The sequence below is a fragment of the Theobroma cacao genome, chromosome 6 (genome assembly GCF_053813885.1).
Source record: "Theobroma cacao isolate CCN51 chromosome 6, ASM5381388v1, whole genome shotgun sequence".
NCBI lineage: Eukaryota > Viridiplantae > Streptophyta > Magnoliopsida > Malvales > Malvaceae > Theobroma > Theobroma cacao.
In genome coordinates this window covers 16,420,020-16,442,416 of record NC_142644.1, presented here as the reverse complement: position 1 = coordinate 16,442,416, position 22,397 = coordinate 16,420,020, and positions in this window count along the sequence as shown.

The window sequence follows — 22,397 nt, the reverse complement described above, 5'->3', positions numbered from 1 at the left end:
GATAAATAAAGAGTGTTTGATCCTTATGTATTATGAAATGCTTGAATAGGAATTGTAGTGCACACCCCTTTAGGAGAAAATTTGATTTGGAAGCAATTGTAATATGGAAAGCGTATTCTAAAGTGGGAATTATTGATTGTTGACAAGTGATAAAGGTAGCATAACGATAAGAAATCCCATTAAAGGCTCAGTTGCATGGACATAAGAGACTTTGGGAGATAGTTAAGGAAATGGTATCAAGGAAATGTAATTTATAGCGCGGTTAAGCCGTACATAATGGACTAATATGATTAAGAAGATTGAAGCTACATAAATGTGAGGTAAACATAAAAACGAGGATACGAACAGGAAAGAATAAAAGCATCCCAATGGTTAAAGTATTGTGGATGAATGCTCGAATGGAAGAGATGACATGGGAAGTTGAACATCAGATAAGAAGACAATACCCTGTCTTTTCTCTGAGTTCAGTAAATGAAATTTTGAGGTCAAATTTTATTTTAAGGGGGATAGTGATGTGAAGCCTGACCTTATAAAGTTCTTTCCATGTCCTTCATGTGATTGACAATATGCTTGCATACTTGGAAAGCCCCGAAATATCGTCAAAAGTCGATATTATACCAAATGGTACTATTAAGTTGAATTAAGCCTCGAACTAGTCTAAATAGAGATCTTAAGATAAAATTGAGAATTTTAAAACCCTAGAATGACTTAAAATGATGATTTGGAGTTCGAGGGCTGAATTGGAGGCAATTTAGAATTTTTATGTTCTAAGGGTAAAATGGTAATCTTGTCACCTGTGGACAAAATGGGAATTTTTAGAAAAGATTTTGATCACATTTGACTCATTGGAGTATGATTTGAGTTTGAGAGGTGAAAAATTTAAATTCTGACATTTTTGGAGCCTTAGGGGCAAAACGGTAATTTTACGAGTTTACGGGGGCAAAGTTACAATTTTGGAATTTTACGCCACCTAACACTTGTCATGCCCATGGATTTCAACCATTAACATTTTACATTGTGGATAATTGAAACATTTTATCTGGTGGAGAAAGATTGCTTAATGGATAAGTATTGCACATGGACCAATGAAACATGCCATGTGTCAAGCTTGGATTATTCTAGAATTTCCTTCTAAAATCTATTTAAAACTCTCTTAGTCTCACCCATATGGCCAGCCAAAGAGTGAAGTGAAGAGGAAAGGAAAGAACACAAACCCTAGGTGGGAAAATTAAAGAAAAAGTGTGAGATTTCAAGGGATTAAGCTAATAAAGGTAAAATTTTGTGATTTTATCTTGTGATTTACACTACCCATGGTTTCTTTTTTGTTTTTCATGCTTAGAACTCAAGTTTGCATGATGAACCCATGCTAGCTGAATTTGAGAGAAGAGGTTATGAACATTGATTTTGCTAGATTTCAAGCTAATTAAGTGTTTTTAGTTGTTTGGTAATAGAAAGTATGAAAATCTAGCAAGGAATCACTTTGTTCTTCAAAAACCCACAAGAGGCCCAATTTTCTAGGGAGGATATTGAGGCTAAAATTGATGATATTTCATGATATTTTGGTGGTATTTAATGATTGGTGAGGCTAGAAATTTAATGGGAAATTTTGGCATGAAATTTGAATTTTTACCTAATGTATAGACATGTGCGATTTATGGTTCGGACTGATAAATTGAATCATATTCACAGTCATTGAGGTATTTTAAGTATAATTGGAGTGTAGAAAGTGAAAGAAATCGATTTGGAGTTAAATTGGAGGTTTTAGCCCATTTACACCGAGAATAGTGCGAATTAGGTCGAATACCATATTTAAACGGCTATTTGGACATTTTGCATCACATTTCGTGCATTCATATAGATTTATAGAGCCTAAAATAGTTTATGATAAATTGACACAATTTATTGAAATTCATGTCATGTATGATGTATAGGTGGTGAGTTGTCACGACCCAATTTTAGGGCCATGACCGACGCATAGGCCCAATGGACGTAATCCACTAAGCCCAAGCAAGCTTATTAATCTTACATGTTTATCATTCCATCATAAACTGCTAAGTCACATTTCATAACTTAGAATCAAAATATTACTACACATTGCCATCTCATACTGGCATACCAAACAAGTGTATATACATTGTCTACAACATATATCTTAACAATTTACATTAGGTTCGTCTATACACAACAAAATACTGGACTTCCAGCGGAGGGACTCGGATGAATGTATAGCTACTGAATGCTGAGACACCTACCAAACGATGGACAAAAGTCTACAAGGACACCTCGTCCTAGTTACTAGCTGCCTCGTGATATGAAAACATGACTTTGAAAATGGTGAGTATAAACCCAGTGAGTGAGCAAGGAAGGGAACAAGCAACAATTAGGGAGAATTTAAAATCATGATGCACTTGTTTCAAAACAATGTAATTTAGTTTCATTCATATTAAAAACCCCTCATCAAGCCCTTAAATGATTAATCATTTGGAAATCATGAACCCATACATAACGAACCATTTGAAGAATGAAAGCTTCAATGATACGGAAGCAAGTGAAATACGACAACGAATCTTCGTTGCAGCAACGTTGGGATTTAGTTATTAGTCGAACGAGGGTTTCTCAACTAGCCGAGGGTTTCTCAGTAGACCTCCTCATTTTAAACTTAACTCATTTAGTCCTTAATGTTGGAAGTCCATGCTCAGATATGGTAGCAAAGAAGTGAAAAATAGGGCAGCAATTGGATAAGATAAGAGACAAAATAGAAAGTTTTTCGCTGTAGCGAGATTGAATCTCGTTGCAATGAAATTGCAACCCATAAACAGAAAGTTTTTTACTACAGCGAGAAGCTACAATATCACTCTCGCTACAGTGAAAATGCATTCTCGCTGCAGCGAGTTTTCAGCCAGTCTACCCCTCCAAACTTGAGAGTTTCTTGCTGCAGCAAAAATGATTCTCGCTACAACGAGAAACAGGGCACCAATGAAAAATTTACCCTTCTTCCCAAAGAAAAACCACCCTGTTGAAATGTCTAAACCAACATGAAACGCATAACAATTTTCCATAGTTTAATATGTCAAGTTTCACATGCATTACAACCATATACCATTACTCTTTAATTTCCTATATCACACATATTTACATATGTATATATGTATACGTATACCTATCATCATCATGCACACCATCCCATCATCATCATTACTAGCTCATGCGCACTCCCTACTCGCACATGGCTAGGTCATCACCGGGTTATGCGCACTCCCTACTCGCACATAACCAAGTCATCATCGGCTTATGTGCACTCCCTACTCGCACATAACCAAATCAATATCATTACACAACAATGTATTCATATACATATATATTAACACAATGTGGTAGTGCATGAATCAATAATAGTCACATGTCACAATATGGAGACAATCTATCAAAAGCTTGTTCCCAAGGCACTTGTTTTCGTGAAAAGCTTGACAATTCATTCAAATGTTTGGCAAATACATTATATCGCAAAAACAAGTTTTGAAAGCAGTCCACTCACCTATTTATTATTGAGCCTTTAGTTGACTCTAATTCCCCTAATGATCTAATTGGAAGGATGGGACTTCATTAGAACCTAGGATCACATTAGCATAAACAATAGGTTAATTCATACACTATGAACCCTAAAAGCTATCTCTTAGCTAGCTTTCAATTGCCACATTAATAGGCTATCTATGTTCACTATCTTAATCACTAAAAAAGTAATGAACATACTCAACAATAAAACAGCTCTTAATCTAAATTACTAGTTATTATTCACAGCTAAAAATCAAGCTTGGTTCATCACTCACCCTAAGGTTCCTTTGTAGTTGAATTCTCTTCCAATAGCTTCCAAATCAATGGGGTAATTCTCTCTTTCTCTCTGTAGAACGCCCAACTAGTGAGAGAAAGTTTGGAAATAAGCTTTATCAAGGGTTTTGAAGTGAGAGAGTGAAAGAATACTAGAGTTCTAGTCAAAAGGGCTCAAAGGTATGAAAACTAGAGCTAGAGAGAGAAAATTATGCAAGCTCCATATCAAGCTTCCATGGAGTTTTGAAGAAACATGAGAGAGAAGAAGAAGAAGAAGACAAGCTACTAGAAAATGGTAGAATAAGCTGCTGGAAGAAAGATATTTATAGCCAATCTTATCCATTCCCTTAAAATTATGAAAATGCCCTTGACTAGTTAGCTTGTTCTCATGCAACCCTTTGTGTAATCTTTTTGCTCTTTTGACATTGGGACAAGGTCCATAATGGTCTAAACATACTCGGGTTCATAAAAACTTAAAATTTTAACTCGAGGTGAAAAATGACCATTTTGCCTCTGTTATGAAAATTGTTGAAACTTCTAGTTTTCTTCATGTTTTCATCAGTACACGTCATTTATGCAGTCTTATACCTATTTAGACCTTAACATATCATAAAACTTTCTTCTGGGAGCTTATTAGAGAAAATGACGAAACTACCTCTAGCTCATATTATTACATCTATGCTTAGTTACAAGCCTATAAAGGTTGAGGCCTCACATGAGCCCTCTAACAAGGGTAAAGAGATTGTGCCCGAAGATCGAGAATAAGAGTATATCGAACTCCTAGTACAATGAGTAACCTTACTATCATCTTAATTATCTAAAGTGATTTTTATCCGATTTTGTGATTTTATGGAAAATGAGTTTAAATGGTAAATCTTTATGTTTTTAAACAAAATGTGTTTAAACAGAATGATTTTATAAATTGTGTTGAAATTGAATGATGGCTTTGAAAATAGAGTAATTGGAGACCATTTGATGTATTGTGAATTTATGTTTATAATTGATTGGCTTATGATAATATTGGTATGAATGGTTGAATTGGCGAATGTGTTGAAAACGTATGAATTGTTGATTTGCCTTGAAAGGCTGTAAAATAAAATAATTGCCATGTCATGCTATTGCAAATTTTATTGTATGGTGGGTTTAACTTGCTGCAAGGGGCGGGTTTTCTGTGAACCAAACTATTAAAGAGGCACGAAATCCCATTATATTTTACCTCGGTTGGAGAAGCTAGTACGATAACTCTCGAGGTATAACTTTTAGAGTTCACTTCATGCCAAACCACCACGTGAGGGGGAACTCAGCCAACGCCAAGTAACGACTATGTTTTCAAAATAAAAACACGATTTATGTGTACATAACTTTTTAATAGCCTTGGCGGACTCGGTTTTGGATAGCCCTCGGCCAAGGTATCCCTGATAACTGAGTATGAGAATGATTTTTTTGGCACGAGCCAAGTTTTTTAGAAATTCATAAGCCATGTTGATTACTTGATTTATATGAATTGATTTTATTTGGTTGAAATGAGTTGAAAGGTAATGAAATTACAATATGATGACTTATTTTAATTGTCTCTATTTACTCGACTTTAGATGGTTTAGATGGTTTCTGTTTACTCACTGGGATTTTATAATCTCACCACCCTCCTTTTGAGCCATTTCAGGCCCGAGGTAGCCAGTGGATAACAGATATCATCAAGGACTATAGTCGGCTTTACTACTCCAAAAATTGTAGGTTTACTGCCTTTGTGCACTTTTGTTCCTTGTGGGCCCACGAGTCACTATAAAGTAAATTTCATATCTCGGTTATCTGCATTATAATATGTATGAATTTATTTAGCTTTTACATTACAAAAATTATTTACCGATGACTCTATAAATATTGTTTTACAAGAAATTAGAATATTTTATTGAATATTTTTATTTTATTCAAATAGTTGCAATATCATTTTTAATAAATGTTTTAGACACCCAAATTTATTTTAAATCATGAAATATGTGTTTTCCACTCATCTACCACAGTTTTAGTCAGGACGAAAAATTTTGAAGAAAAATGATGAAAACGCCCCTGTGAGGTGAAAATTATTTTTTCAAGATTTTGAAGGGGAAAAAGCTTAAAATTCTTTAAAAACGAGGTTTGGCGATGATTACTCACAGGGGAGATGAGAAAAATGGTACTAAAGCCTTGCGGCGTTCCGGTTGGCACTCCAAGTAACGAATATCTATCGGGAAGTCACGACGATTGTCACTGGCTCGAGGGGAGTATTGGGTCGTGACAAGAATGAAATTTCGCTGTAGTGAAATTTGGGGCAAAAAGAACAACCAACCGAAAGTTTCTTACTGCAGGAAAATCCAGAGCAAGGGTTAAGGCCATCCACCTGAGAGTTTCTCGCTGCAGCGAAAATGCTTTTGGGCAGATGTAATTAGGGGAATTTTCACTGTTGTAAAAATCTAATCATGTTGCAACGAAAATTAGATAAACACATTTGACAATAATCAAGTTTCAACAGTCAATGCAATCACATATTAATTCCAAACCTCTCTATATAGCAAATATATGTATAAACATGTAAACCACCACCACCTCACCCTACTCACATGCACTCCCACATCGCTCATAGCCGGAGTCATCGTGTGCACCCCCATATTGCACATAGGCAATATCATCATTGACACTCCCGCACCCCATCATCACCGGCATCTGCATTCCCACACCACACATGCGCAGTTATAATTATCACACAATATTAACTATCAATACACGACACATATATATCAACGTAATATAGGAGCACAAGGATTCATCATATTACACATTCACAACATACAACGTTTCATCAAGAGCTTGTTCCCATGCATTTTTTTTTAGAAGAGGCGAATAAAATATTTCAAGTGATTAAATCAAACATATATGCATTCATCCCAAAACTTTTTAATGCAATTTCACTCACATGTCTTTATTAATGCTTGTGGATCAACTCCAACTTCAACTAATGCTTATTGTGGAGGTGTGGGGCCTCGTTGGAACTTATCACACACAATAGCATCACAACCAACTGAATTTACATAAATGTTATTCCAAAAGCTATTTCCTAATTCAAACTTTACTAGTTATTCTTAACTAGTTTCCAGTTGCTATTTGACTAGCCATTTATTTGTACTATTCTGGTCACAATAGAAATAAATAAACAACCCTCAACACTAGAATAGCCCACAAATCTAATCATTGACCTTCATCAACAACTTAAAAATTAACCTTAATATCACAGCCCAAATTTCAGGCTATGACCGACGCATGGGCTCAGTGGGCATAGCCCATTAGGCCCAAGCAAGCCTCTTATTGAGATCTTGTTCCTCATTCCATCCATCATCTTTAAAACCATGTGTTGTAATTCTCAATGATGAATGTTTCAGTAATATTTTATAGCAACCGATTATTCATATTTGTATTATCTCAAAGTACTATCATTCATTTCCGTCTCATAAGGGCATCATCATCAATCCAACATATACATACTTCATTTATAACATGACTCTGAGTAGTTTACATTACATATACATGTACACAAACAAAAGACTCTCAATCATCAACGAAATGACTTTAAGCAAAGGTACCGCTACTGAGATGCCATAGTACCTACCAAGAAGACGAGCATACGTGGACACTCAATCTAGCTCCCAACTGCCTCCAAATCTGAAAACATGAAGTTTAAAAACGTGAGTATAAAACTCAGCGAGTGAACATAAGAAGGGAACAAGCAATTGATAAGGAGAACTTGGAAATCATGATGCACTTGTTTCAAAAACAATGCAATTGACTTAATTTCTTACTAAAAACTCCTCATTTCAAAACTTTGATTAATAACCTCATAGTGTTGTAAAAACCCATGATCAATCCCTGAAGTTAAATGGGTGAAAAATATGTCAAAATCAAGCAAGGTAGCAAGCATGACAGCAAGTTCCTCGCTGCAGCGAGAAACATTCTCGATTTTCATATGTTTCAGTTTTTTGAGCATATCTCCCACTACAGAAGTCCAATTGGCATGATTTTTGGACCATTAGAAAGATAAGAGGTTGGGATAAAACTTTTATGTTTATCACTTTGCCCAGTTCTAATCAGAAGGTGGTCAAAATTGTTGTCAAAGTGGAAGTACTACACTAGAAATTTGGGACAACCCGAGAGTTTCTCGCTGTAGCGAGAATCCATTTTCGTTGTAGCGAAATTCCTCGTTGCAGTGAGAATTCTTTTTCACTGCAGTGAGAAACAGGGCTAGTTTTTACCCCCACCACCCAAGAGTTTCTTGCTGCAGCGAGATTCAGGGTAGATGACAATTACGGGATTTTCACATGCCACAAAATCTATTCCTACCATATTGCACATCAAGGTAAGCACACTGACAATAATCAAGTTTCTCATTATTCATTTCAATCACATTATAATCATAAACTTTCTATCACATACACATATATAAACATATAGAAACACGTACACCACCCCACTTTATTCATTATCATGTGCACTCCCTACTCGCACATAGCCGGGTCATCATCGGCTTATGTGCACTCCCTAGTCGCACATAGTCGAGTCATCATCAGCTCATGTGCACTCCCACATTGTACATAGTTGGGTAATCATTATCACATAAAGGAGCATCCAATGCATAATACACATATCAATATAATGTGATAACGCATGAACTATTCATATTGCACATTTCACAAGATAGAAACATTTCATCAAAGGCTTGTTCCCCAAGTATATTTTTGAAGCAAAAACAAATGAAACTTTCAAATGATTTATTTTAACATGTGGACACTCCCCAAAATATTTTTTTTGAAATGCAAGTTCACTCACCGGTATTTGTTGAATCTTTACTTAACTCCAACTTTGACTATAGCTCCAAATGAAGATGTGAGGTCCTGTTGGAACCTATTACACACCAACATCACAACCAACCCAATTTGCATAAATACAATTCTAAAAGCTATTTCTTAAATCAAGTTCTACTAGTCATCCCTAACTAGCTTCCAACTACTATTAAATGGCCATCTATTGTCTTTACTCTAGAACTCTAGAAATAAATAAACAAACCTCAATAATAAAACAACTCACAACTCCAATTACTAGCCATTATCAACAACCTAAAATCAATCCTCATTCATTACTCACCTTGGTGGATTTGTAGTTGAATTCCTTCTCAACCTATCATGAAAAGTCTCTCTCTCTCTCTCTCTTAAACTTTCAACTAGTTAGAGAAACTGCTGAACAAAGACTTTTGAGGGTTTTAAGGTGGTAGAGTAAAAGAAAACAAAAGGTTCTATGAAAAAGTGCTCAAAAGTATGAAAATTGAAGTTAGAGAGAGAAAGTTATGGAAGCTTTGAGGGAGGCTTCCATGGAAGATGAAGAAACGTGATATGGGAGGAAGAAGAACAAGAAGCTACTGGAGAAATGAGATATTTATAGCCTAAGCTTATCCAAACTTCACCTAAATTACGAAAATGCCCTTAACAAGTTGGCTTTGTCTTCCTCCAATCCTTTATGCAATCTTTTTACTTTTTTGACACTGATATAAAGTCATAATAGTCTAGAAATACTCGAATTCATGAAAACTTAAAAATTTTGACTCAAGATGAAAAATGACAATTTTGCCCCTACCTTGAAAATCATCATTATTTCTATTTCCTTCGTCATTTTATCCTTAGTTTCATCATTCATTTATGTTTTAGGCCTAATTAGGCCTTAAGAATATTAGAAAACCTATTTTTAGGAGCTTGTCAGGAAAATGACCAAACTACCCCTACCCCACACCATAGGGTCTACCTCCGCCACATGTCTGTGAAGGTCGAGGTCTCACACCTAATTCATTACTCACCTTGGTGGGCTTGTACTTGAATTCCTTGATAAGGATTAAAGAGGGGAAAACTCTTTTAAGAGCTTTCAAGCTACTTTAAAAGAGTCTTTCTCACTCTAAAACTTTCAACTAGTGAGAGAAAATGTAAGAAAAAGACTTTTTGAGGGTTTTTAAGGTTGAAAAGTGAAAGATCATGAAAAACCCTATGGAAAAAGTGGGCAAAAACATGAAATTTGGACTTTCTATGAGAAAGTTTGGAGGATTCAAGGTGTCTTCCCATGGAAGATGAAGAATTCTGCAAAAAGGAGAGAAAAAGTGACAGGAAGATAAAGAAGGTGTTAGAACTTTAGATATTTATATCTAAAGTTAATCCAAATCTCATGTAAGTTACAAAAATGCCCTTAACAAGGTGATTCTGTCTTCCTCTTTTATTTTGTGTAGTCTTTCACTCTTTTGACACTAAAAAAAGGTCCATAATAGATTAGGGGCACCCAAGTTCATGAAAACTTAGAAATTTAGACCCGAGGTTCAAAATGACCATTTTACCCTTATTATGGAAACATCATTATTTCTATTTCTTTTTTTATTTTATTATTATATACATCTTTCATGTATTCCATAGGCCTACTTAGGCCTTAATAATATTAGAAAACCCACTTCTAGGAGCTTACTAAGGGAAATGATGAAATTACCCCTGGTCTATGTTATCACGTCTACTTCTAGTTATATGTCTATGGAGGTCGAGGTTTAATAAGATGCCATCCATTCACATGTCCATTTGTAGTCGCTTATGCCATTGATAGCCTTGTTACTCACTTTAAATGATTTTAAATCAAAATTTTGGTTAAAATCGATCTTAATTGGATGTTTGCATTGGAAACGTTAAGCGAATGTGACCCATTGACAAGAAAAGTCCATTTATAATCACTCATGGATTCGAAAGCCTTGCTACTCGCTTTAAGTGGTTTTATAAGCTTATAAATGATTTGAAATTAATTTTTTTAGTTTTTGGTTAAAACAAATCATATAGTTACTCATCCCATCGAAAGGCTTGTTATTTGCTTTAAACGGTTTTATAATCTTATAGATAATTTTAAACCAAAATCTTTTGCATTTTTGGTTAAAATCCCTCATAATTGGATGTTTGTATTGGGAAACATGAAGCCAATGCCATCCATTGTCAAGAAAAGTTCATTGATAGTCACTCATGCCATCGAAGCCTTGTTACTAGCTTTAAATGGTTTTACAGTCTTATAAATGATTTTAAATTCAAATCCCTTTCATTTTTGGTCAAAATCGACCATATTTGGATGTTTGCATTGGGAAACATGAGGTGAATGCCATCCATTAACAAGAAAAGTCAATTTATAGTCATTTATGCCTTTGAAAGCCTTATTACTCGCTTTAAGTGGTTTAATAATCTTATAAATGATTTTTAATTGAAAATATTTTCATTTTTGGTTAAAACAAATCATAATTGGATGTTTGGATCAAGAAACATGAAGCAAAAACCATCCATCAACAAGAAAAGTCCATTTATATTTACTTATACCTTCAAAAGCCTAATTACTTGCTTTAAATGGTTTTATAATCCTATAAATGATTTTCAATTTAATTTTTTTCATTTTTGTTTAAAATAGAACAATATTGGATGTTTGCAGTAGGAAACTAGAAGTGGAAGCTACCCATTCAAAAGGAAAGTCCATTTATGGCTATTTATCCCATCAAAAGCCTTATTACTTGCTTTAAATAGTTTTATAATCTTATAAATAATTTTAAACCAAAATATTTTTCCTTTTTGGTCAAAATCCCTCATAATTGGATGTTTGCATTAAGAAACATGAAGTGAATACCATTCGTTGACAAGAAAGTCCATTTATAGTCACTCATGCCATTAAAAGCCTTATTACTTGCTTTAAATGGTTTTATAATCTTATAAATTCCTTCAAATTGAAACTTTTTGTTTTTAGTTAAAATTGATCATAATTGGATGTTTGCATTAGGAAACATGGAATGAGTGCCATCCATTGACAACATAAGTCCATTTATAGTCATTAATGCCTTCAAAAGCCTAACAAATTGTATCAAATGGTTTTATAATCTTATAAATGATTTTTAATCAAATTTGTTTCTTTTTTGGTTAAAACAGATCATAATTTGATGTTTGCATCTGGACATGCGAAACGGATGCCATCCATTGACAAGAAAATGTCCATTTATAGTCAATCATGCCTTCGAAAGCTTTGTTATTCGTTTTAAATGGTTTTATAATCTTATAAATGATTTTAAATCAAAATCTTTTTCATTTTTGGTTAAAATCGATCATAATTGGATGTTTGCATTGGGAAACATGAAACGGATGCTATCCATTGACAAAAACAGTCTATTTATAGTCACTTATACCTTTGAAAGTCTTGTTACTCATTTTCAATGGTTTAATAATCATATAAATGATTTCAAATTAAATTTTTTTTTATTTCTGGTTAAAACATATCATAATTGGATGTTTGCATTGAAAAACGTGAAGTGCAAGCCATCCATTGACAAAGGAAGTCCATTTATAGTAACTCGTGGCTTCGAAAACCTTGTTACTTACTTTTAAATTGTTTTATATTCTTATAAATGATTTTGTCTCAAAATGTTTTTCATTTCTAGTTAAAATAGATCATACTTGGATGTTTGCGTGGAGAAACGTGAAGTCAAAGCCATCCATTGACAAGAAAGTCAATTTATAGTAACTCATGGCTTTGAAAGCCTTGTTACTAGTATTAAATGGTTTTATAAACTTATCAATGATTTTAAATCAAAATATTTTTAAGTTTTGGTTAAAATCGATGGTAATTGGATGTTTGTATCTGGAAACATAAAGCGGATGCAATCCATGAAGAAGAAAAGTCCGTTTATAGTCACTCATCCTATCGAAACCTTGTCACTCACTTTAAATGTTTTAGAATTTTATAAATGATTTTTGTGAGACCTTGTCAAGCTCGATTAAAAGACGGTATTGTACCGAGTGATACAATTAAATTAAATCGAGCCTTGAACTAGTTCAAATAGAAATTCTAAGAGGAATTTGAAAATTCTAAAATGCACAGAATGGCTTAGAATAGTGATTTGGAGTTCAAGGTCCAGTTTGGAGTCCATTAGGAAAATTGACCGATTAGGGACAAAACGATCATTTTACCATTTGATGATAAAATGGAGATTTTTAGCCAAGATTTGATCACATTTGACCAAGAATAACTATATGAAACATAATTATGATTATTGAAGTATAAAATGATGTTTAGTAGTGAAAAATTGTGATTCCCGATATTTTTGGAGCACAAGGGTAGAATGGTAATTTTGCCACTAGAGGACTAAACGAAAATTTTTATAAAACGATTTTTACTCCATTTGGTTAATATTGATCAATATTAATGTTATTTGAGGTTGAAAAGTAGAAATAATGTGATTCCGGTACATTTCGGAGTATAGGGGCAAAATCGTAAATTTTCCTCTCCGGGGGCAAATCGATAAATTTTTCACCCCAGCACTTGTCAAGACCAAGGGATTTTAATTGTGGTAGGATTGGATAAATACCAGAATATTTGTGGTGGAAAATTAAGAAGAAAAAGTCAAAAAAGTTAAAAAAAATTGGGGCAATAAGCATGTGACAAGTGGCATGCTTGATTATTTTATATTTTCTATAGAAATAAGCCCATTAAATCCCCAATTCTCTCACCATATTCGGCCTAGGCTACCAGCAACAAGAACAAAGGAAGAACAAAGGCAAAAACAAGAAAACCTAGGTGGAAATTCAAAGAAAAAGTGAAGAAATCAAGGAAACAAGCTAGGTAAGTTAGAATTTCTTTAATTCTCCTTTATACCTAGCTTACCCAAGCTTTTGTTCTTGATTTCCATGGTTGAATATTGAGTTATCATGATGAATTCAATTCTGAAAAATGGGTGTGGAAGAGGAATTGTTGTTGGAATAATATGATTTTAGACTATGTTAATGTTTAGGGATAGTTAAGCATGGTTATGAACAAAAACACAAAAGAAATATTCAATTTCTCTAGGGTTCCTTGTTGGTCGAACCATGAGGGCTGAATATCAATGGAGGATTGTTTTTATTTCAAGGAAAATGGCTTGGAAAATGATGAATTAAGGTGAAACGGTTATGTAGAAAAAAAATTCGGTGCTAGTGCACCAAATGACCGAATTTTTCTATAAGGAACTGTGAGGGTTCTAATGCTGAATTTGGCTTTATTTAAATGGTATGTGGTCAATTAAGGTATTAGAGGAGAAATGGATTAATTTGGAGGTGATTTGGACACAATCGCCAATTAATTGGGTGATCGGTCAAATTTAATCGATATCGCGATTAAGCGGCTATGTGCACTTAGTTTTTGACAGTGTGCACTTAGTCGACTAACTGATTTCTTGATTGACTAAGTTGGTTCTGTTTCTCAATACTCTTCAGCCTGCCAACTTCTTATTTAAATCTTAGCTGACTAACTCTTCATTAATTGACTAAAGGGCTTCTGTCTTGTTGATCAATTGTGACTTCCTTATTCTTATGCTCTTTGATATGTGCATTTGAATGATTGATTAATTATTTTCATACAATTTTTGTCCTACACACTCAAGTAGAAATATTATACACAAATGAATGGGAATGTTTTATTATCATCAAAAACTGATGGAGCCAACATTATAATCTTATCAATGATTTTAAATCAAAATATTTTTTTTAGTTAAAATCTATCATAATTAGATGTTTGCATTAGAAAACATGACGTAAATACTATCCATTGAGAAAAAAAGTCTATTTATAGTCACCTATGCCATTGAAAGCCTTGTTACTCGCTTTAAATGATTTTAAACAAAAATCTTTCTCATTTTTTGTTAAAATCAATTATAATTGAATGTTTGCATCGGGAAACATGAGGTGGATGCCATCCATCGACAAGAAAAGTCCATTTATAGTTTGTCATGCCATCGAAAGCCTTGTTACTTGCTTTAAATGGTTTTATAATCATATAAATGATTTAAATCAAAATCTTTTTCATTTTTGGTTAAAATTGATCATAATTGGATGTTTGTATTGGAAAGCGATCAATAGACAAGAAAAGTTCATTGAAAGTGACTCATGCCTTCGAAAGCCTTATTACTCATTTTAAATGGTTTCATAAACTTATAAATGATTTTCAATCAAATATTTTATCATTTTTGGTTCAAACATATTAAAATTGGATGTTTGCATTAGGAAACGTGAATTGGATGTCATCCATTGCCGAGAAAAGTCCATTTATAGTTAGTCATGCCTTCGAATGCCTTGTTACTCGCTTTAAATGGTTTTATAATCTTATAAATGATTTCAAATCAAAATATTTTTTATTTTTAGTTAAAAGCAATCATAATTGAATGTTTGCATTAGGAAACAAGAAGCGGCTACCATCCACTATCAAGAAAAGTTAATTTATAGTCAGTCATGTTATCGAAACCCTTGTTACTCGCTTTAAATGTTTTTAAAATCTTATAAATTATTTTAAATTGAAATATTTTTCATTTTTGGTTCAAATCAATCATAATTGGATGCTTGCATTGGGAAACATGAATTGAAGCCATCATTGACAAGTCCATTTAAACATTCATGTTTTTGAAAGCCGAATTACTTACTTTAAATGGTTTTGTAATCTTACAAATGATTTTCAATCAAATATTTTTGTCATTTTTGGTTAAAACATATCAAAATTGGATGTTTACATCAAGAAACATGAAGCAGATGTCGTACATTGACAAGAAAATATCCATTTATAGTCAGTCATGCCTTTGAAAACCTTGTTACCAGTTTCAACTGGTTTTGTAAACTTATAAATCATTTTAAATCAAAATCTTTTTCATTTTTGGTTAAAATCAATCATAATTGGATGTTTGCATTGGGAAACGTTAAGCGAATGCAACCCATTGACAATAAAAGTCCATTTATAATCAGTCATGCCTTCGAAAGCCTTGCTACTCACTTTAAGTTGTTTTATAATCTTATAAATGATTTCAAATTGAAATCTTTCTTATTTTTGGTTAAAATTGATTATAATTGGATGTTTGCATTGGGAAACATGAAGTGAATGTCTTCCATTGGTAAGAAAAGTCCAGTTATAGTCACTCATACATTCGAAAGTCTAATTATTCACTTTGAATGGTTTTATAATATTATAAATGATTTTCATCAGTTGAATTTGTTTTCTTTTTTAGTTAAAACAAATCATAATTGGATGTTTGCATCAAGAAACGTGAAGCACATGCCATCCATTGACAAGAAAATTTCATTTATATACACTCATGCCATTGAAAGCCTTATTACTCGCTTTAAATGATTTTATAATCTTTAAAATATTTTTAATCAAAATATTTTTCATTTTTGATTAAAATTGATCATAATTGGATGTTTGCATTGGGAAACGTGATGTGAATGCCATCCATTGACAAGAGAGGACCATGTAAAGTCACTCATTCCTTTGAAAGTCGAATTACTCACTTTAAATGGTTTTATAATCTTATAAATAATTTTTAATTAAATATTTTTCTCATTTTTGGTTAAAACAAAGCAAAATTGGATGATTGCTTCAAGCAACATCAAGCGGATGCCGTCCATTGATAAGAAAAGTCCATTTATAGTCAGTCATACCTTCAAAAGCGTTATTACTTGCTTTAAATGGTGTTATAAACTTTAAATTATTTTAAATCTAAATTTTCTTTCTTTTGGTTAAAATCGATCATAATTGAATTTTCGCATTGAGAAACGTGATGCGGATGCCATCCATTGAGAAGAAAAGTCAACTTATAGTCAGTCATGCCTTTGGAAGCCTTGTTGCTCACTTTAAATGGTTTTATAAACTTATAAATGATTTTCAATCGATTGTTTTACATTATTGGGTAAATTTATTATAATTGGTTGTTTGCATTGGGAAACGTGAAGCGGATGTCATCCATTGACAGGAAAAGTTCATTTATAGTCAGCCATCCTTCAAAAGCCTTGTTACTCGCTTTAATAACACGTTTGGTTTGCGAAATAGATAAGAATGGAATAGAACAACTATTATGTGGGAATAGAATAGAATAGTTATTACGTAGTTTGATACGATTAATGAAATAAGGCAAGAATAAGTATTATAACTTGTTGCAGTGTTTGGCTGGTAACAATAATTTTGGAATAAGAAAGGAATAAAAAATAAAAAGACAAAAATACCCTTTATTATGTATATGATTATTTTATTTTTAAATATTAATATTTTGTTTATGATCTAATCATTAACATTATAAAATACTAATATTTTATTTATAAATTAAATGTTATTATGATTATTTATTTTTAAATATTAATCATTTATATTTTATTTATAATATTAATAATTTATCATTTAAATATGAATCTTTTATTATAAATTAATTATTTTTTAAATATTAATATTTTATGTATAATTTAAACATTATTATGATTATTTAATTTAATTTAATTTTAACTTTTAAATATTAATAATTTATATTTTTATTCAAAATAATAATAATTGATCATTTAATATTAATCTTTTATTTATAATTTAATAATTAATATTGTTGGCTCCATTAGTTTTTGCTGATAATAAAACATTTTCATTCATTTGTGTCTAACATCTTTACTTGAGTGTGCAAGAAAATTAATATATGAAATTAATAATTTAATTCCTCAAAGAGTATATCAAAAGAAAAAGAGCAATAAAAATGACACGATGTAACTATCTAACAAGGAGGAAGCCTATTGATCAAACAAGGGAGAATATTGGTTGACCAAGTTTCAAATTAGAGGAATGGCAGGCTGAAGAGTTTGAGAAACAGAATCAACTTAGTCGACCAAGTCAGTCGACTAACTGCTCTATGCCAGAATCTGTAACCAGAAACAAAACCAACTTAGTCGACCAAGTCAGTCGACTAAGAGCTCTCTGTCTGCGATTTGAACCAAAGCACTACAAGACAGATTAACGGCTATAACTCATCCTTAACTATTTTCAACGGCCATAAACTGCCAAACTGCCATCAGAGTTATATCTCTAAGTATAAAAGGGTCTTCTAACAACTGGAAACAAGTTTTGAGAAGCCTTGAAAGAGATTTGAGCTATAGAAAGTTGAAAAACAAGAAAAACTTCACTACATTTGTCTGCACTTAAACGCCTACTCCTTGCATTTGTATTTAGCACTCAATCTTGTACCACTCAGATCAACCAGTGATCATAGGTACATTCTTTTACTACTTTTGTATTCTTAGAGTGAGGGAGTCACTCTAAGGGGTTGTTCAGGCTTGGGATAGCTTGATTATTGTAGGTTGTGGTTGAGCCTTAGAAAACCACTTTGGATTTTAGTTGAGCCCATGAAAAACTAGTGCAAAAGGTTATGGCTGAGCCTGGTTAAAGCCATTGTAAAGCTTGGTGAAAGCTTGTGAATTTCACCTATTTTTAGTGAATTTGTGGGAAAATCCTTGGTTGGACAATCAAGGTAGTGGATGTAGGTTTTGGACTGAACCATTCTAAATTGCTGTGCATTTTATACTCTGTTTTTATTTTCTTAAGTTCTGGAAATTAGTTTCCAATATTGTTAAGAGCCAAATTGTGCTATTCACTCCCCTTCTAGCACATATTATAGGGACCAACAATTGGTATCAGAGCTAGTTCCCTATTTTTAAGGCTTAACATCCTTAGGGAGGATCCATATGCTTTCCAAAAATCAGTAGTGGCTGAGGGACAATCACCAAAAAGACCACATCTGTGTGATAGCTCTAATTACCCTTATTGGAGCATTAGAATGTCAATTTACATTAGAGCTATAGACTATGAAATGTGGGATGTCATAACTGATGGACCCTTTATGCCCTCAACCGTGGATGTGGTGACAAATGAGTTGATGCCCAAGCCAAGGTCTGAATGGACTGATGCTGACACTAAGAAAGTTCAAATAAACGTTAAGGCTATCAACAAATTGCATTGTGCATTAAACCCCACTGAATTTAACAAAGTCTCAAGTTGTACAACAACTAAACAAGTGTGGAAAAAACTTAGAATAATCCATGAAGGGACTTCTTGTGAGACCTTGACCCTTATAGACTCGTAGATAGAAGTACACGTGATATCCCTAATCAAGGGTAATTTTATCATTTTCTTAGTAAGCCCATAAAAGTTTGTTTTAAACAATATTATGGCCTAAGTAGGCCTAAGGCATAAATGAATGATGAAAATATGGGTAAAATGACAAGGAAAAATTTTTTTTGATGATTTTCATGGTAGGAGCAAAATGGTTATTTTTCACCTCGGGTTAGAATTTTTAAGTTTTCATGAACCCGAACATTTCTAGACCATTATGGACCTTGTCCCAGTGTTAAAAGACTAAAAAGATTGCATAAAAGATTGGAGGAGAATAAGTTAATTTGTGGAGGGACATTTTCGTAATTTCTAAGGGAGTGGATAAGTTTGGGCTATAAATATCTTCTCTTTCCAGCAACTTCTTGAATTTCCAGCAGCTTCTTCTTCTTGTTCTCTTCCTATCTCACGTTGCTTCCATTCTCCATGGAAGCTTGATGTGAAGCTTTCATAACTTTCTCTCTCTAGTTTTAATTTTCATACCTTGGTGCCCTTTTGACTAGAACCCTTGTATTCTTTCACTCTCTCACTTTAAAACCCTTGAAAATTCCCACTTCCATACTTTCTCTCACTAATTAGGTGTTTAGAGAGAGAAAAAGAGAAAAAAACCCCTATAATAGCTTGATAATTGTTGGAAAGAAATTCAAAGTTACTAAACTATCAAGGTGAGTAGTAAATTAGCATTGGGTTTTAAGTGTTGATAATGTTTAGTGATTGAATTGTGGGTTTATTGTTGAGATTGTGTATTGACTCTATTGTGACTAGAATAGTGGAAATAGATAGCCATTTAAAAATGGCAATTGAAAGCTAGCTAAGAGATAGCTTTTAGAGTTTATAATGTGAATTAACATAATGGTGATGTTAATGTAATGGTAGGTTCCAACGAAGTTCCATCCTTCCAATTGGACCATTAGGGAATTAAGAGTCGGCTAAAGGCTCAACAAAATACCGGTGAGTGGACTTGCATTTCAAACTTGTTTTGGGGAATGTGAATAATTTTATCCAACTTGTCTTTGAAATTGTGTGTTAGGGAACAAGCCTTGATTAAATGTTTTTGATATTGTGAAATGGAAAACGTGTATAAGGATGAATCCTTGTGTTTATTATTATGTTGGTATGTATGTATATACCTTTTGGATATGTGCTGTGTATGGATGAATGATGATGGGTGATGATGTTGAGGTGTGCGAGTAGGGAATGCACACATGATGATGATTGAGTGTGCGAGTAGGGAGTGCACACATGACGATGATGAAGTGTGCGAGTAGGGAGTGCACACATGATGATGATGTATGTATATGTTGATGTGAGAGTTATAGAAAGTTCATAATATGGTATATGGTTGAAATACATGTGAAATTGACATGTTAAACTTTAGAAAATTATATGAGTTTTATGTTGTATTGGTCATGTGAACAGGGTGGCCTTTGCTTGAGGGAAATGAGGGATTTTTACTGGTGCCTTGTTTCTCGCTGCAGCGAGATTGAATCTCGCTACAACGAGAAACTCTTGGGTTTGAGGGCCTTCACCAGAACTGGTTCTCACTACAGCGAGAAACTCTCTGTTTCATCAATTGAATTTCACTGCAGCGAGAAAGAATCTCGCTGTAGCGAGAAACCTTCTGTCCATTTTGATATCTTGTGGGTTTTTGCCATATTTTTCCATTTCATTTATACCCTAGTTGATCATGGACTTCCAACATGTTTGGGGATTATCTAACTAAGTTTGAAATGAGGAAATTTTGAGAGAAACCCTCGTTCGGCTAATAACTTAAATCCCAACGTCGCTGCAACGAGAATGCCTTCCTGCTGCAGTGAAGATTCGTTGTCGCATTTGACTTGTTTGTGTATCACTGAAGCCTTCATTTTTCAAATTAATTGTTATGTATGGGTTCCTCATTACCAAGTGATTAATCATATAAGGGTTTAATGAGGGGTTTTTAATATGAATGAAATTAAGTTGCATTGTTTTAAAACAAGTGCATCATGATATTAAATTATTCCTTATGGTATGCTTGCTCCCTTCCTTGTTCACTCATTGAGTTTATACTTACTGTTTTCAACTTCAAGTTTTCAGATCACGAGGCAGCTGGTAACTAGGTCAAAGTGTCTTTGTATATTTGACCCTTGGTAGGTGTCTCGGCATACAGTAGTTGTACATTCATCAGAGTCTCTCCGCTAGAAGTCGAGTATCCTTTTGTTATGTATAGACAAGCTTAATGTAAATTATTAGGATACATGTTGTAGACAATGTATATACACTTGTTTGGTATGCCAATATGAGGTGGCAATGTTCAATATTATTTTGATTCTAAGTTATAAAATATGAGCTAGCAATTTATGATGGAATGATGAACATGTCAGATTAATAGGCTTGCTTGGGCTTAGTGGACTACGTCCATTGGGCCTATGTGCCGGTCATGGCTCGAAATTTGGGTCGTGACACTTCTCAAGTAAAGGAGTACAAAATTGCTCTCTTAACACATATTTATGAAATGTTCAAAATGGATCCTGGCGAAGACATCACCAGCATGTTTGATAGGTTTAGAAACATCACAAATAAATTGAGTCAGCTAGGCAAGGCTATCCCTGAACTTGAATTAGTTAAGAGACTGCTTAGGAGTCTACCAAAAAAATGGAAGCCTAAAGTGACTGCCATTGGAGAGGCTAAAGATCTGAACATCATCACACTTGATGAGATTTGTGGTTCTCTTCTTACTCATGAGCTGGAGCTTAAGGAAAAAGAAGAAGAAGACCGAATGGAAGTAAATGAAAAGAAAAAGAGTATTGCACTTAAAGCCAGCATCCTTGAAGAAGAGTTGGAAGAGCTTTCTTGTGATGATGATGAAGAATTGGCTCTGGTTGCAAGAAAATTCAGAAAGCTAATGAGCAGAAGAAACCGAAGGCTAGCTAGAAGAGGTTTCAGGAAAGACCAAGGTGTTTCATGGAAAATAATGAACAAAAATGACTCCAACAAAAAAGAGGAGATGATATGCTACGAATGCAAGAAACCTGGTCACTTCAAGTCTGAGTGTCCATTAATGAAAGATGAAACTCCTAAGAAAAACAAGAAATCTAAGAAAGCAATGGTGGCAGCTGCATGGTCGGACAGTGACACATCAAGCTTTGAAACTGATGATGAAAAATCTGAGAAAAGAGCAAACATCTGTTTAATGGCACAAAAGGATGAAATAGAGGTATCCTCATCCCCCTGCATTAATTCTTATGATGATTTACAAGATGAGTATGAGTGCTTTTATGATGAATTTGAAAAACTTTTTTCAAAATACAAATCATTGAAGAAAAAGGCTACATTACTTGAAAATGATTTGGAACAAATCAAACAAAAATTTACTTCTATTTTTTAGCAAAGAAATATTTTACAAGTTGAGTTAGAACACTCAAAAACAGACTTTGAGGTTTTAAAACAAGAGCTAGAAAAGAAGTCTGAAGCTTTGCAAATAATTCTTCATGAAAACACAGCTCTTAAATGTTTGAAAAATGAATCTTCGAAAAGAGATGTATACCACAATAAAAATTCAGCTAAAGCATTACCTAGATGTTATAATT